The following is a 17,879-nucleotide window of genomic DNA, read 5'->3' as shown; positions in this document are numbered from 1 at the left end:
ATGGAGTTGGTGAGGGCTGAGAGAACCCAGTCCCACTGCACTGCAGGGATCCTCCCCCAGGCAGCCTGACTCCTGGGCCCTCCCTTGGCTCCTGATGGGCTGCATCTCCTGTCACCCCACAGTCTGCTCCTCCACCATTGGCCACCAAGATCTGAGTCTATTGGTGCTGTCTGCATCAGCCAGTGGAAGGCTGATCTGGCCAGGGATCTTACTGGGGGGCTGGCAACAAAGAAAACTCTGTACCACTGCCCAAAGATTCCCCATATGCTTCAAGAGCAAAATCCCTTTGGCTTGTAAGGAAGATGCAGACAAGTTTGTGAGCTTCTTCAGCAGACAGCACCCTGTGTTCACCCTCCTAGCACCCCCCCAAGGGGCTAGGTCAGTACCAAAACAAGGAGAATGTAGTATGTCCCCAAAAATCTAAAGAGCCCCACAGCTTTCTGAAGGCCCTCATGCTTTGCATGCCCTACAAACTTCTGCAAGCACTGGCCACACTGGGACTGCAGCTTGCAGAAGAAGAGGGCTTAGATCTTAAGGAGAACTCGGACAGTGTTAAAATTTGGGGAGACAAAAGACCAGGCTTGGATGTAAAATAATCCAAGGAAGAGAGAAAGTTTGTAACCAGCGCAGAGAAGGAAGCTTGTGGGAGGACAGAAAGTGTGCTCCAAGAGATGTCATGGTGCAAGGTCTGCACAGGCATAGCAATTCCTGTATGCAGTGAGCTCTGGGAGCAGCAGCAGGAAAGGGACTCAAACACAACTCAGGTGGCCTCTTACTTAGAGGAAGGAAATGGTGTAGAGGACAAACACCAGCCAGGTAAGTGGAGAAAAGGGCCACCACCTCCTCTCCTGAAACACTGCTCTGGCCCTCACGTACCAGGGGCTTCTGCAAGAGGAACCAGCAGCATCCCCTAGGGGAAGGGATTTACTCCAACTGCGCATCTCAGATGAACAGAAATGGGGGAGCTCCTTGACATACTGTGTAATAAAATACAGCAGCAGCCCAGGAACTCCACTTGAGAACATGTTCTAAAACACCCTGTCCACCACACATCCCTTGCCCTCCAGTGACATCTGTCTGTGTACTGAGCACAGCCGCAGCAGGCAGCCCTGATGGTGTGCAGAATGAGGCATGGAGACAAGCCCAGGGACTGCAGCAAGCTGGTGAGCTGCCCGGTGCAAAAATTCCCTGTAAGAATTTACTGCAAATTTCTTGACTCCTTTGGCATCTCCCCCAAACACACAGCAAGGTACTGATGGGGAGGATGGCTCCTGGGCTCATAGGATGTTTGTCCCAGAGAGCATATGTGCTGTCCTTGTAAATGGCATAGCATGCTGCAAAGGACTCTCTATCAGTCCTGAAGGAGGAACCCAATCTAGCATTAAATCCAGCTGGTTTGAGTGCCAAGAGCAACAAAGCTCTGGTCCCACAGACTTCAATATGAGTCATTTACCCCCAGCATGGAGCCTGGACCATGTCCTTGTGGTGACTAACTATTGGCATTGCTAGCTCAGAGGTGTCTATATACATTCTATACCTGCCCAGCTGCTGTCCTTTCCCAGAGAAAAGTCATCCCTCACACAAACAGTGTATCCACTCAGTACAAGGTTTCCTTGGCCATCCCAGTCCCACTGGCTGATGGGCACCTCACACAATCAGAACACGGTGTATTTGTGGCCAGCCCCAAGTCCTGAGCAGGACAAGAAAAGGGCTCTTCTCCAGGGTCTCTCTGGTGGTGTCACCATCCTTGGTTGCTGGGAAATAATAACCCATTGAAAAAGCAAAAGAATAAGTCCCCCTGTGTTCCCTCTGTGAACAAACCAACCCCAAAGACCCCAACCAGACTAGAGTGCAAAACACCAGGGGACCCCCAGAGGTCCACCCACTGCAGAGAAGCAGCACAAGAGATTTGAGCCATGTCATGCCTCCCAAAAACTTTCTTCTTCCCCGCCTGCTTCTCAATACCCCTACCACTGCCTCGGCTCCCTTTCTCGCTACCAGGTCAGCCCACAGCTGTGCTCACTGCGGGATTCAGTCACTTCCTGACATTCAGCACTGCACGATGACCGGGAGCAGATGTATGTGAGCAATCAGAGGAGAGTGGGAGATCTAATACCACAACCAACAGCACACGGAGAGCATGTCAGGCAAGGGAAGGGGAAAAAAAATAAATAAAATAAAAAAGAAGAGGAAAAAAAAAAGAAATAAAAGAGAAGGAGAGAAGGAGAGAAAGGAAAAAGAAAAAAGAAGAAAAAAAAAAAACTAAACCACAGAGTCTCAATACTTTCCATGTGGGGCCGCTAAGGAGGAAATCGCCTCCATTTGCTACGTGCAGAGCCGGGTGTCCGCACAGCGGCCGGGAAGAGAAGGAAGCCTGTTTCCCAGGTGGGGAGGGGCTGCCGGAGGAGCTGCAGCCCGGAGGAAGGTGCCTCCCACACCCACGCGGGACGGGGGCGGCGGGGCCGTGCCGGCGGTGGCCCTGCTGCGGGGCCAGCTCCGCAGGGGCTCCGGGCCGGGCTCCGGGGGTCCCGCTGCGCAGCGCGGGGTGCGGCCGCCCCGTTCCAGCGCTGCTCCGCCCGGGAAAGCCGCCCGGGGGTCCCGCGTCCTCTCCCAGCGCCGGGGGCTGCGGGACACCGGCTCCTTATCCAGCATCCAGTCTCGCCGCTTGTGCTGGGGTGCCAGCTCTGACCCCCCCTCCCCGTGTGTACCGTGTGCATTTTCCCACCGCTCAAAACAAAGGCCAGCGGAGATGAGGACAAATCTGCCAACCCCGCCGCGCCCCTCTGAACAGTGTGGTGGGTGGGACGAAGGCTGCAATGTCCCCCCCGCTCCTTCTCGTGACTGCCCCTCTGGCCTCTGCACCCACCAGAGTGCTGCCAGCCTGCCACGGCAGCTGCCCCTTGCTGTGCCCTGTCCCCTCACGGGAACGCCCAGCCCAGCCGCCCCTGGGAGCTGCTGCCCCCGTCCTTCATCCCAAATGGCAGACATTTCTGTGGGGTAGGAGAGGGGGAAGGATGCCCCTGTCCCTATCTGAGGCACACCCTGAATGCTGCTTGCGGCATGATGGCAGAGGATGCAGCACCTGAGGACAACTGAAGTCCCCCTGGAATTTTGAGGGCTTATCCTGTGAGGTGCTGAGCACCTCACAGGATGGGGGTTCCCTTCTCTCCAGCTACTTCTTCCTCACTTCCACCATCACCACCAACACAGCAGCTACCCCTCCTTCATTCACAGACTTGTTTCAGGGCTGGTGCCACAAGGTCCATGCTCCTCACCCTGCCCCACAGCACAGCTAGATATGCTGCAAAATCCACTCCTCCCTGCCCCCCCAGCACCAGAGTGGGGCACACTTCTTGTGCCAGCCTCACTGGGGCAGGGATAGCCTTGGGCTGAGGGGTGGCACCACATTACCTCATGCACTTGGATCAGGAGGCAAAGTCCCTGATCAGAGGTCGGCCACAATCACACCTGGGCTTTGCAAGCCAGGGAAAGTCCATGGTGTGCAAGATGAGCAAGGTAGGGATGAGGGCAGGGGCTCAGCCTGGGGACCAGGGCACAAGAAGCCTTTCCCCCTCTGCCCTGGGCACCTCAGTGAAAAGCAGAGAGGGGTTTGCTGCAGCCTCACTGCTCCCATGTCCAAGCCGCTGTCCGCCACACCCCACAGAGCACGTGGGCTTGACATGGGGAGACACATCCAAAGCGTTTCTCCAGCTGTGAAAAGGGACCACCAGAAAGGCTGGGAAAATACCTTCTGCTGCCCGCAGCGAACACCTCAGCTGTGAACTGTAAAGTCAGCCTGGTTCCGCTCCAGGCTGCCTAAACACCAGCCCAGACCCCCTGAGTGCCTTCTCCGTCATATCTGCAGGATCACAGCTGCTAAGGAAGTTACAGCCCTCCCATCCCCTCTCTGGGAAGCCACTACTCTGTCCCAGTTTGACCCATGTCACTGCGGCCTTGCCTAATCTCATTTGCACACGGGGGAGCCCTTGTAATCCACAGATCTGCATTCATGCCAGGTAAAGTACAATCAACCTTTAGGCCATTGCTGTTTCCTGGGAAAATACAGGATTAACAGGGCCAAGTAATGGGAAATCCAAATGGCCCGTTTTAGAAACTGTCTGCTACAAAAAAGGCTCTGGAGGGGAAGATAATATTTGGATGGCTGTGGAGTCTTTTTCAAATTCATCAACCATAAAACACAGGGAAGCAAGACAGTGTATATACATACCATTTTGGCTGGTCCGTCACTTTTCCCACAGTCCTGCTCATCCTCAGAAAACCCCATGTGATCAGTGCCAAGACCCATCACAGATTTTTGTGGGGTGCACTGATCATTTGGCAAAGCCTTCGAGCCTCCTGTGATATGCAGAGGAAAGCTTCAGACTGACTCACACAAGTCTCAGCACCCCACTGGACAGAGAAGGATGCCACTACAGTTCTCAAAAATGTCATTCAGTTCACCTCCTGACCCACAAGCCCTTCTGGCAATTATGGTGTCTGTACGATACCACAGGAATCAGGATCCTGGGCAGTACACCCCGAAACCCTCCCCAACCTTCTGCAAAGAGCAGAACTTACCTCCAAACATCCTGAGATGTGGGACTCTCCCCATTGGGATGTCTCATGGTTCCCCTGCACATTGTCACAGCTGGAGACTTCCTGGGCACCTTCTGCAATGAAGAAGGCCGTCAGGTGGTGAGGCTGTGTGTCCTAGCTCTGCACTCACCACTGTGCTCTATCGAATGTACATGGGCAAGAGCTGATGGTGCCTCACTGAGGAAGGTCCAGTGCATCTGCCTGCAGGATGGGTGACCCCCTCACCACACGCAGAGCTTGGCAGCAGCCCCAGCATAACTGGGTGCAAAGCCATAAGACAGTGGTTTGGTTTTTCCTGGGAATCAACCTGGTGCCCATAGGAGCTAGCAGTCCCCCAGCAAAGCACAAGGACTTCCAACAGGGACCCCAGTTCATCTTCCAGGAAGGTGTAGGGAGGTGACATCTTCTGCTTGCTGGTGGTGAAGGCACAGTGGGGATGATGCCACACCATGCTGCCCATGGGCAGAACACCCACTTCTACTGGGCATCTCTCCCTGTGTTGGTTCATTAATTTGTTTTTCATTTTCTCCCTGCTCCCCCTTCTTCCTCCTCCTTCCTTCCCCCTAATCCATGAACAAGACTCTCAGAGCTAGAAGAGAGGAGAAAACCAGCACAGCTGCAGATTGGATCAGCGGCGTGCTGGCAGGCAGGCGCGCACAGCTGGGAGAGGGGAGCACGCTCTCACACACACAAAGCAGCACCAAATGGAGTGCGTGGAAGAAGGCCAGGGGAGGCCAGTGACTCCCATCCCTGGCCTCCATCAGCTTTGAACCGAGGAACACCAGTAGGTGACCAAGGCTGGCAGGAGATACCACAGGCTGGAGCCATGCTGAGCACTCACAAGCCACCCAAGCAAAGGATGGACAAACTCTCCTGACCTTGGAGGCTGCTTATGACATCATGGTGGCAGCCAGATGCAAAGCACCACATTATCTTCTGTGGATCTGAGTCTAAATATTTATTTCCTTGTCCAGGCCCTGACACGTCCCTCCTTTTTTATTTGTTTGTCAAAAGCATCCATATCACCAGTGGCAAGAAATACTTATATGGGAGAGAGATGCCACAGACTCAGCATATGGGCAGAAAGGAAAGCATGGTTTGCTCCTCATTGAGCACCCAGGAGATGTGGAGAGCCCTTCCCATGGCAGAGATGGAGAGTAAGGAGGCTGCTGTGAAAGTTGCAGCTGCACCAGGAGTTCCTGCTCTCCACCTCTTGGGTTATTCTCTCCCCTCCCCAAACACCCCAGTGACACAGCAGGGCCCGGGATGACTGCCAGATTCTCCTTGCTCGGAGGTTATTTAGTCTCCCAGAGAGGAAAAAGAATGTGCATGGGAAACTGTCAGCAGGGCAAAACCAGTGCCTCTGAGGACAGCACCTTCGCAAAGGGCTTGCCAGCCCTGTCTGCACCCACTGCAGCACCACCACAGCAGGGTCAGCTTTTTGCCTTCCTTGTCTTCTGTGACAGCAGTGGCCTGTGCCAGGGCACAGCAGTGGTGCAGGAGAGAGAGGAGGGAACAGGGCCGTGAGCTGATGCAGCATCTGCACACCACCATTCAGAGCTGCCATGAGGTGTAGTTTTGAGGTAGCTGGAAAGCACTGGTATAAGCTGAGCAACTCTACTGTGCCTAAGAAATCATACTATCTGCACACCAAATGCCATCTCCAAACCAGGCCATACCACTCACAGCTTAAAGATGGGGCACTGTTATTCTGGCTTGAAGGAGAAAGAAAATGAAGGCAAAAAAGGATGCAAGTTTAAGTTTTCTTCACCCTGACCAAACACTATCACCATTCCAGGAGATCTATGAAAGCAACGACACAAGGGACAGGCATTGCAGGTAAGTCTGCTCCTTCCCAGCGCTGTGGACCTGCAGTCACTCTTCCTATGCCAAGCGCTGTTATTCAGCTGGTTTTAACTAGGCCATGCTAAAATGTTTGGGTTGAACTTCATCTTGCTGGTTAGCTGCCTAATGATGAAGTATCTAAGCAAATAGAGTTATAAAATATATAATTTCAGCCAAAATGATTCATCTACTTCCAAGAACATTGTAAGGGGAAATGCTTTGGTTTCTCTTGCTTTTGTTACAGAGAAATCTGATGACCTTTTCTTTGAAGAGCTCTTCAAGCTGCATGTTTTTGGCATGCAGACTTGAAGTTTGGCAAAAGGAGAAGCAGGGAAGGCCTTTGGTTTTGTCCAGATGCACCCTTTGCTGCTGCCAAACTTAGCCAAGTCTTTGAAATGTTCCGTTTCACATGTGCTCCCTTAAGGCAGTCTTGTAGAGCTTACCGGCCGAATTCCCTGAAACTCTTCCCCTTTCAGGATGCGGTCCAGCCAGGGGCTGAGCAGGATTTCCAGAGAAGCAAAGCTGTGGATCGCTGCAATCCAAATCACAAGTCCGTTCCATCCCTGAGACTAGGCAGCTCCTGCCACCTCACACGCTCCATCCTGGCTCAGACAGAATGAGCAATGCATGCACAGGCATTTGGGGAAAGGCGCTGACTGACCAAGAGACAAACCCAGGAACTGCTATGAAGAGGGAGGATTTGGGATGGGAATTTGACTGAAGGGAAACTGGACTGAATCTAGGAGGGAAAATGAAGGTGAACCTCCATGAGGACTCTGCATGAAGAAATGCAACCAACTGAGAGCACAGGACAGTGATGCAGAGGATCCTGCAAGGCTGCAGCCCTGGAGAGAGCTGAAGTATTCCAAGAAGAAATAAGGAGAGGGCCAGGAGGAGGGGACAGCCAGCTGCAGAATGTTACCTGCAATAAATGAGGCAAATACTCATTTAAACCAAGAGGTGTTGGACAGCATTGCAGGCAGAGGTGACAGCCAAAAGGTGTGCAGGGAGCATAAGAGCTGACTTTGGAGATGTCAGAACAAGACCACACCTGCAAAAAGGTTTCTTTTAACAGGAGGTATGGAAGGGCAGCTGCATGTCATGGAAATACACTGTGAGTGCTCATGCTGGTACGGGGTGAATCAGTCCTGCACCATGATGCCCTGATAGTGGAAACCAACAGAGCCCTTTAAGAGTGAGCTGAGAGTCTACTAGAGGTGTGCAGGCTCCCCTCTCGGAAGACAGAGGAGGGAATTCACCAGAAAGTAATAGACTGGAAACCAGGACACTGCTCCCAAACAGGGAGGAACACATCCTGCACGCTGTGGTGCAAATGAAACACTCCAATGTGTCTGAGGCTCAGAATAGCACTATTTGTTTATTTATTTATTTTCATTGTGATGGCTCTGGTTTTGCTTGGAAGCAGCTGCACTGAAGTCTTCACAGCTCTGAGGTCTCCAACCTCAGCTGTAGCCCAAAGGAGGGCAGAAGGTTTGGAGATCATCCAAGAAAACATTTGAAGCTTGTGAGCCTTGCTTTCCACTAGTATTAGGAGTCCCCTTCACAGTCATACTTCATTAGCTGTAGGAACCAGTGCAAACAGACATTAGCCTTTCATGGAACCACTGTTCTCCATGGATGAGCAGTCAACACTACCAGTCTCTGCTTTTGCTTTGTTTTTCCCTTAAGGAGGAAAATTTTCCTACCACTTTCTTGAAAATAAAGAAATGCAAAAGCAACACACATTAAAAAAAAAAAAAAAAAAAAAAAAAAAAAAAAAAAGCAGTGCTTACCCTCATAAAGCAGCAAAGCCTTTTCATTTTTCTCCCAGAATCCCACAGGAAGCCCAGAACAAATCCAGTCACTTTTTCTTAGGAAGCACATCTCCTCTTCCTGGTCTCATACCTAGGTAAGAGCAGAAAGTCTGTATTCAGGCTGTGTCAGCAGCATGGGGGTGGCTCATCCATCTTCCAGCCAAGGTGCCAGCCAGTGACTCATTCGCTACGGAAATCAGGGCACATGAAGCAGAAGAATGGAGAAAGCAGTGGTCCATGTCATTCCAAGTGCGTCACTTTGCCAGGAGATGGGGTCACAGGTTTTGGCAGGCCTGATGGGCAGAGCTGGACCTCAAGCTGTGGGGAAAATTTTGAGGAAATTTTGTGCATGGCCATTGGGAAAGGGAGCATCGGTGGGCAGCTCTCCCCTGAAAGGCTTTCTGTATGGAGTGGCTGGAGAGTATCTCTTGGAGCTTTCTCTTTGTATGAGAATATCTTGAGTCAGAAGGGACACACAAGGATCATTGAGTCCAAATTATAACTAAGTGTTGAGCATTTAATTTTTTATTCTGCTGTAATTCCCTGCATTCTGCAGGGAGCTTTTACTTTTTAACACAAACCTGAACTCCTGAAAGCTGGGCAGTCTGGCAAAATGCCCTCCCTCCCCCAGGCCTTCACTATGAAGAACAAGGGCTGCCTCCTGGTCCCCAAGTCCTGCCCTGCCAGACACTACCCTGCCATGGAGACTCCCATTCAGCACCACGGTCACACCACTGCATTTTGTTAGCAGGGCATTGTGACACACAGGGGGATCAGTGGTCCAGCTAGGGTGCTGAGCCTGCAAAAGGGCAAGACAGTCATGAGCTACCTGGACTCTAGCTCCCAGGAGACAGAGCAGCATCGATAACCAGGTCTGTGTTTTAACCTCTCTCTCTAGAGGAAGGCTGGGCAGGCCCGGGGTAGTCCTCAGGAACTGCACAACCCAAGTGGCTTTCACAGGAGAATTTGGCATCAGAAGAAGATTTGGCATCAGAGAATTTGGCATCAGAGATTTGGCTGCTGAAGTCCCTCTGCCCTCAACTTCTCCTCCACAGGCTGGCTCCTGCCAGCTGTTTCTCCGGCTTTTCACCACAGCACTTTCAGTTTTGGCCAAGCCAAAAAATAAGCCTTTCCAGCCTCAAAGCTGGAAATCTGCTGAGAGGAGCTAGACTTCACCAGAGATCATTTGCCTCACAAATTGATCTGAGAGCTCCTCCAAGGGGCAACAGCACTGCTAACCCACCATTTCTCTTTCCCTGCATATCCGCAGGTGTCTGCAGAACTGTCAGACCTATGATGCTCAGCAACCTCAGGCGTCTGCTCCACTTTCTCTGGGAGAGACAGCCAGGACACTTAGCTGAGCTCGAGCAGCTCCCACGCAGCGGGCCAGCGCTCAGTGCCAGGGGATGTGTGTGCAGAGCCAGCCGGAGGTAGAATTTGAGCCTGCTTTCTCTGAGACAGTCAGGGCCAAGTCCAGAGGAAAAGGCGAAGAAAGGCTTTGCTGTCAGAGTCAGGGTTTACAACCAGCCGTAAATGGCCTCGGTCCCTAAAGTTCCCATGGTGACAGTCCTGATGGGAACAGAGCTGTCTCCTCTGTCCAGTCCCCACCAGCCCTTCCCAGGTCAGGGGGTGCAGCTGCCTAGCACAGCCTGGGTGAGCTCACCCAACTCCTGTACCCCTGAGATGGGGAGCGAAGTGCAGCCCCAGCTCCAGGGGAGCAGCAGCCAGGGCACCTTGCATAGCATCCCTCCAGGTATGAGGTGCAAATGCAGCAGGTTTGGGCCTTGATGCTTCTCCTCCAGCTGAGTACAGGGTTTGGTATTCACCTCCTTCCTCTCAGGTTCCACTAGGCAAGAGATGGGAGACAGCAATGGATGGACCATCTTTCCACTGGACACAGGCACAGAAGACCTTCCACCAAGGTCAAAAGCAAGCTTCCTGGAGAGAAAGACTGTTTGCAACACATGGTCTTTGCTACAAGCTTCTCTTCATTTACTAGCTAGTTTTCTTTGCTGGTGTCTGGCCAACTTGATTCATAACTCTTCCCAAAACCTGATATTCTCTTGCTTGTTGTATCAACTTGCTTACTTAATGCATTCAGAAGGAGGAGAGGCCCTGCAGAGGCATCACTGTGCAGTGCAGATGTAGGTTTGCTCCCCAGGAAGGCTCTCTTTGACCTACTGGGAGACCATGGGTAAATCACTTGGTTCTTCTGTGTCAAAGACTCCTGTGCATTAAAAGAAGAGATAGCTATTTGCCTGCTCTTGTTCTGTCTTCCACGCTGTTAGAGAAAAAACTTGTGGAGATAGATGGATGGACTACATCCCTCTAGAGGAGGGAGCTCCTCTAGATTCCCAGCAAGTGTGACTGGTCCCAGCAGATCTATCCCTGCTGTGGACACTGCTGCCTGAGCCTATTACCACAACTCCCCACAGAAAAAGCATTTTTAGGACTTGACCCTGTTTGATTCATCTTCATGAGGATGAAACAATTTACATGCCCTGTAAGTGCTACTTGCTGCTCATGAAGTCCAGGACATGTTGGTGACATTAGGTGTCTCCACTGCAGAGCCTGAGACGTGGTCAGACAACTCATGCTGGCCGTGGCAGCTGCAGTTAGCATGCACAGATGGTGTGACTCCAGTGAGTGAAAGAGCTGACTTTCCCCAGTCATCTCTCTGTGTGTAATTCCTCTTAAGGCAGAAGGCCTTGCCTTGGCTGGTTATGGCATCACTGTGCAATGAACATGAGTCACTGCTGTAACAGGCTGAATTACGACTCCTTGCTTGCTGAGTTTAAAACAGAGGAAGGCAGCTTAAGCAAATGGAAGGGCCTAAGCATGTGAAAAATGTTCCCTTTTCAAAACTGCCATTAGCCAATTGGAAATCTCTGTATTTGGGTTGCAAGTCTATGCCAAGTCTCTGTCTGAGGCTCAGTTCAAACACTCAGGCTATATAATCCCTTCCAGTCTGGGCTCATAATGGAAATGCCAACAGACCGTTAAGCACAGCAGTATTGCCAGGTTTTGCTATAATTAAACACACACAGGAAAAGGTATAAATAACCAGGTTAAATTAAGGCAGGGGGCTGTTACTGAAGGGATCTCCGGGAAAGCCTGCAACCTGGTTGAGTCTGACTGGTTCAGGGGTGGTCGACAGGGGACTTGGGATTTGTGCCTGGCTCAGGTGAACCCTCTCTAGCACATGCTGTGTATTAAAGTGAAGTCAGCTGGCAACAATCCCCTGCAGAGCAGGATGTTGCAGCCCCCAGGTCTGCCCTTGAGGAGCAGCTAAACCTTGTCTTACAGAAAGCCAGGTGAGAGGGAAAATGGGAGCCTTGCTGCCTTCTGAGTCACACTTGACCTTGCTGGGTTTATTTGCCCTGTTGGGGGCCCTTGTTTGTTGTCTGCCACCTTGTCCTCATTTCCACAACAACCAGATGAAGTGGCCTGAGGAAATGATGATGCAGGAGCCATAGATAGAAAAAGTTAAATATATAGCAAAGAAAGAGTGGCAGAAGAGGCAGAGACTTCCCTCTGGGATGTTGGTTCCTGCAGACCACTCGGTCCACAGCCTGCAGGTCTCCCAGGGGAAGCACCTCCCTGCAGCATGCAGGCATCGCAAAGCAGCCAGTGGAGACATGGCAGGTTCCGCTCTCTCCTCTGCAGATTGTTCCCACTGTGACATCCCAGCTGTCTGGCAATAAACCCTCCTGCATGTAAATGCTGGGGAAAGGGGGAACACCCCCAAAGAGGACACTGGCCTAGGTGTGCCAGCAGACAAGTGAAGCTAGAAAAAAGGCAGATTCACAAGAGAAACACTCCCAAGCCAGCCTTTTTCCTTCTGATGATGTGTGTAACACCACAGGAATGCTCTCAGGGAAGGCAGCGTAGGCTGCAGGATGCACCAATGCCACTGCACAGTCCCATCCTCACTTGGGGCAGCAGTGCTAGGTCCTGAGCTTTTCAGCAGAATTAGCTGCACACACACATCCCTCATGGTTTTCCTCTTGTGACTCTAACTCAGTTTGAATGAGTTTTCTGGGCCAACTCTTCTAAATTTGTATCAGTATCCAGGGAGCATTAGTAAATAGCACAGTAAATATTTGGTTTTGATATTTGTCTTTCAAAAAGACAATGAGGCAGCAGCCACGCACAAGGACACAGCCACGGGTGCGACCTCAGGCGATTGCAGAGCTCACCCGGCATCCGAAAACTGAGGCTCGTTTTTCTGTCTAAAGAAATAGCTTCACTGGGATTAATGTGACAAAGACCCCCTCCACTGAAACCAGGTCCATGCATGTTCTAGCACATACACACTATTGTGTATGGTCATATATCTTTCTGACCAGAGTCGTCATGCACCAAATCTTGCACTTTCCAAAAAAAGAAAAAGCTCATTTCCAGCCTGCAAGACCAACTCTGACCTCAGCCTGTGCTTCCCCAGCTGAGCTAATAACACTCCCAACCCCCAAAATATGGAGGCAGCTCAGAATGGAAATGTTAAAGAGCCGTAATTCCAGAGGATGTGAATGGCTAATTCTGTACATTCAGATGAAACAGAGGGGAAATATACTGAATGGAGCCCATGTATAAGATCATATGAAATGTAAAAAGACTTGTTGTTCAGCGCACACACTGCCTCTTCAATCTAGTTCTGTTTAAATGCCCATTCTTTTCGTTTGGCATCTCCTTGTCCCTCGATGGCTGAATCAAAAGAGGAACGAAATAATGACACAAAGATTTTTAAAAACTCAGCTCCAGCTGCAGCAGGGAGAAGCCTGAAGCGAAACGTGAGAGCGTACGGCTCTTTGTTAAGGCTTCCTTGGCTATAGAATATGGTATATGAAACGCCTGGCGGATCCCATTTGGTCCTATGGAGGGAGAGCTCTTAAGGTGGCTCTCTTGGATTTGTGGAGGATTGCGGGAAGGCTTCCCCACATTTGCAGGCAGCAAACGTCCCACCTGCAGAGACCCTAGGGCCCAGATGGTTTCCCCTCCCAGCACCCCGGGGGCCCAGGGCACTCTCTCCCCTGACAGTGGGTGGTCCAGCGTCTTTTTTTGTCTTTTTCTTCATTGTAGCTGCCACTTTACATCGGGAAACCAAACTCAGCACTTCTTGTTGGGAGATGGTTCCAATTTATACAGATTTCTAAGAAATAAATACGTTTTATTCCGTGCCTCTAAGGTATTTTTGCATGCCCACCTGGCAGAGCCACACGTACAACTGCTATAAAAGGTTGGTGCCAATGGAGAGCAGCTCACAGTCCCCAGCCACAGCCTTTCCTAAACTCTGCATCTGGAAGTTGGTGGAACAGTTGATGCCTGCCTGATGACTGCAGGGACCCCAGTGTCACCAGCAGGGCTGGGACCGAGCTGGGGCAAGGCTGCCTGTCACCTCCATATCTCCAGCACCCACAGGAATGTTCGGCAGGTCCTGCACCAGATGCCTCACCATGGCCTCCTTGCAAATGCTGCATATGCCTTCTGGGACAGGGCATCACCCAGAGCATCCACTTCTGGAAAGGAAAACCACCATTGCCTCAGCTCTCTGGCTGAGGAGAAACCAGGGAGATATGGTGTGGTGCAGAGGAGGAGGCTCCCGAGGGTGGGGCCAGCTCTCCCCACCGCCACTTAGTCTCTTGGCCAGTGCCATGAACAGCAACACCAAAAAACATCCAGTAAGTGCTGTGGTGACCGGCTCCCCACAGCTGAGAAACTTGGAGCCATATTGCTTAATCTAAACAAATGTTCAGGGAACATCAACAATAATTCATTTTCCGTGGGCTGAATACTTTTCCCCTCCGAGGCTCTTCCAGCAGCTGTGGCTGATTTCTGCTTATGCCCAGCATGCCTTCCCCAGGACCCCCCACCTTCATGGTCACCACGGTGGTTCTCAGCATGCCCACTCACAGACACCAGCCCGTGGCACACGCTGGAAGTGGGCTCTTTCCAGGCGTTCCCTGGGGGAAAACCCAGTGATGCTGGCATGCCCTGAGCTAGCATCAGCACTGAAGGCCCAGTATGCAACCTGTGCACGTGGACAGGTATGAAAATCATTCATCAGCATTGAAGGATTCTCTGTGTTGTGTGTTACTTGGGAAGTGGAGTCTCTGTATGTTGTGCCTACCCCATCTCACTCACAGCTGCTGGCACCACAGGGACAGTACAAGCAGATGCCATGCCCGGACAGCAGCAAGACACTTCCCTGCTGTGGGACACTTCCCTGCTGCAAGTCTGCCCTGCTCAGCTCTTTGCCTGACACGAGAATCCTTGCAAACCACCAGGGAGAGATTTCCAAAGGCATTTGGTCACCTGAGTGTCCTTGGCTATCTTTGTTGAATCCCTGAGAGGAAGGGCGCCATGACCACGGCTGCCTGCTGCCAGGGCTGTGCCCCAGCCACGTGTGCTGCCGGCACATCAGGAGACACATCACCTGCCTGTCCCGGGGGCTCGTAAGGAGGAGCACGTTCCTCCACAGCCACTGAAGCCACCTCATGACGCTTGCTCGCGTGGCTGCCAGAAGGCTGTCATAGTGCAGGGGAGGACAGCCAGAGTGGCCATGTGATCCCCTTGCTGCTATTCCTGGTGCCCCGCGAGGCTGGAGGACTGTCACACGGAGTGAGGATCACCCGGCTGTAGCGTACAAACCAGGTGAGTCCAGCTGTGGTGACAGCAAATTCCTAATTAGTTCATTGCATCAGACGGCCAAACACTCAGAGTCATTACCCAAGGATGGCCTACGTGCCCGGCAGGACGTACTCCCCTGATCCCTGCTTCCCAAAACAGGACTGGGAGAGCCAGACAAGCTCACCCTGGAAAAGGGACGTGCTGTGTGGTGTGCCCGGCAGGCCAACAAGCTCCAGGTCCCGCAAACCACACGGGGAAAACCCAGCGAGACAAAGTGCCAGGCACGCAGCAAATGGCCCGAGTGTGGCTGTCCTACCCGGCGAGGTCTCATCCTGCCCCGTGCATGGCTGTGCAGTGGGTGTCCCCCACAGCCACAGGGCCTGAGCACAGGATGGTGGCTTGCACACCAGCTCCCCCATCCTGCTCTCCTCCCCCTGAGGCTGCAGGCAAGCATTATCCCCTCCTTTCCAACCGCTGCCTGAGGACAGGGATCTGGGCATGCATTTGGATGCCCCTCAGCAAAATGGTACCAGGCAAGCTCCCTGTGTGCTGCCTGGCAGGTTTGCAGAGAGATCCTCTCCCCGTGAGCTCGGCTGCACACTGTGTGAGTGCCGGATGGTGGTAGGAGCCCTGCCACACACCCACTCCCTGCAGCACCACAGAGCAGTGGCACTGCTGCCTCAGAGGTAGCACAAGCAGGTTTGGCAGGGATTTATGTATCTTGGAGTAGCTTTCCCTGTGGTGGTAGCTGGAACTGATTCTGAATACTTAGCTGGTTTAATATGAAAACAAAAATCCCTGGATTGACAGCTTGTCCCTGCAAGGCACCATTTGAGTTCCTGGCAGTCAAGCAGTGAGAACTAATGCTGGTCATAGGGTGGAGGTAAGAAACTGCAGGCCCAGCTGAGCAGCTGGGCTCTGCTCCATGCTTCATCTGGAGTTTAGATGCTCTTCTTTCCTTGAACCAAGTTAACACAGGGTGGCAAGGTGTGCCCTCGTCCTCGCTGGGCTTGAGCCCCATCAAGGCCTGTGATGCCAGTGCTTGGAGGTGTTGCAAAGTGCAAAACTAGGCAGGGACCTCGGGCCCACCACAATGTGGAAGCATCTATGTCACTACAGGCTCTCCTTACTGCACTACAAGCTGCATCCCCTCACAGCCCCAGGGGCACCTCACTCCACTGGATGGAGAGTTCTCTTGCCTACTCTCTGGATGAAGGATCATGCAGGATCCAGGATGTCACTGAAGCACAGACACCCTTAGAGTAACCACCTCCCAGCACACAGCAATCCTACCTAACTGGTCAGGCAACAGGTGATGAAAAGCCCTGTGTCCTGCTGAAACCACTTTAGGTCAGGCATTTAGGGATCATCCAGGCTAGAGCAGGACCAAAGTGCCTGAACTGGTGCCCAAACAGTTCCAAGGGCACCACCAGATCAGCATGGCATCATTCCTGGGGCACAGCTGGCCATGCTGAAGAGGTCAGTGCTGCAGCACCATCCTTGCCCATCCCCTAAGTAACATGGGTGCTACTGAAAGCCACTGAAAGCACTGTGGTGGCATTTTCTGTGGGGTCCCTGGCCCCATACCTCAGGACAGTTCTGCTCCTGCCTAGTGGCATGGGGGTGACACATGGGTGAGTACCCACCCCCAGCAGGAACTGGGTCAATGTGCTATTTGGAAAAGCCAGGTTAGACCTTCTCTCATGGAGAAGCGCCTCTCTCAGAGTCTCATCCAGAGCTCCCCACCAGTAGCTCTGCACCTCCAACGCTCCCCAGAAGGAAATCTCACCAATGCAGGCAGACAAAGCTGCCTCTGAAGGAAATTTCATTTGCCGTGTGACAGAATGGGCAGGGTGGATATGAAAGCAGCGATTGCCCCAGCTCACTCCCTGCTGGGAACAGCAAGAGCTGGTTCGTGGTGCATTGCAGACATGATCCACACCCGCCCCGGGGGGAGAGGGAAGCTGTAGGGCTGTGCTCAGTCACTTCTTCCGCTCAGTCACCGGTCCCACAGCTGTGCCAGCGAAGCTATTGTCCTGGTCCCTAAAGTGGGAAATCCCAGATCCAGCTGGAAACGACCAACACATACAGTCCCAGGTGAGCCTCGGAGGCCCCAGAAACGAACAAAAAAAAAAAAAAAAAAGGGGGGCTTTTCCTCTCCTTATATCAAAGCACCAAGCAGACCTCACTTCCTGCCTCTGCCACCAAATACCAGGGAGTTACTCAGCTTCTTCTCCTGGCTTTCCCCACCGAAGGGGATCTCTGATGCAAGTGGTGGATCATTGGAGAGCAGGATGTGGGGCTGTGAACATGCCCCAGGGCATAAAGAAGCTGCAGAAGAAGAGGATGCCCCGGCACTGCCCTGCGAGGCCGGGCATGGAAAGGGGCAGCAGGGAGTCTGTAGACAGCACGAGGCGGCTGTGCCCCGCAAAGCCCAGCCTGCTCCCAGCACCCGCACCCTGGGAGTGCCAACAGGGCACCGAGGGACAGTGGAGAGTGGCGCAGGGCCACGCTAGGGCCCGGAGTCACGGTGGCAGGCCGGGGTAAAACCTGCGCGGTCCCGCTCGCCCCGGGGCGCGGGCAGCCGGGCGGGGGCGGCGGTGCCGGTGCCGGATCCGGATCCGGATCCATCTCCTCGAGGACACCTTAACGGCGGTGCCCGCGGGCGCCTCCCGCCGCCCGCCCCGCTCGGCTCCCGCCGCTCCTCGCGGGGAAGCAGCTGACTCGGGGCGGCTGCCAGCGCTGCTGGCTGCTGGATCCGGCCGCGGCAACGTGCAGCCCGACATGTAAACCGGGCAGGCCTATGCTAATGGCGGGGGGAGGGTGCCTGGCGCAGGGGCGAGGGGGACGGAGGTGGAGGCCGGAGCACAGCCAGAAAATTCCCCCCCTCCCTCCGCCCCCCCTCTTCTCTATCACCACCTCCCCGCATCCATCTGCCTCCCCTCCTCCTCCTCCATTCATAAAATCGGGCGGCACTGCCACCTACCGTAGCGTGCG

General features: G+C 53.0%; 1 long non-coding RNA gene across 3 annotated transcripts in view; it reads right to left on the bottom strand.

Annotated features, from left to right (window-relative positions):
* Positions 1-7,806: 7,806 nt before the first annotated feature.
* LOC121358821 overlaps positions 7,807-17,879 on the bottom strand; it is a 12,128-nt gene continuing 2,055 nt past the window's right edge. For all 3 annotated transcript variants that reach the window (XR_005955956.1, XR_005955958.1, XR_005955957.1), the window contains exons 2-3: positions 8,235-8,346; positions 7,807-8,022 (exon numbers count right to left, since the gene is read on the bottom strand). This is a non-coding gene — a long non-coding RNA (uncharacterized LOC121358821). The remainder of the gene's footprint in view (positions 8,023-8,234; positions 8,347-17,879) is intronic.

The sequence above is a fragment of the Pyrgilauda ruficollis genome, unplaced genomic scaffold (genome assembly GCF_017590135.1).
Source record: "Pyrgilauda ruficollis isolate IOZ18807 unplaced genomic scaffold, ASM1759013v1 scaffold4, whole genome shotgun sequence".
In the NCBI taxonomy this organism is placed as follows: Eukaryota; Metazoa; Chordata; class Aves; order Passeriformes; family Passeridae; genus Pyrgilauda; species Pyrgilauda ruficollis.
This window is presented reverse-complemented; position numbering and strand designations above follow the sequence as displayed.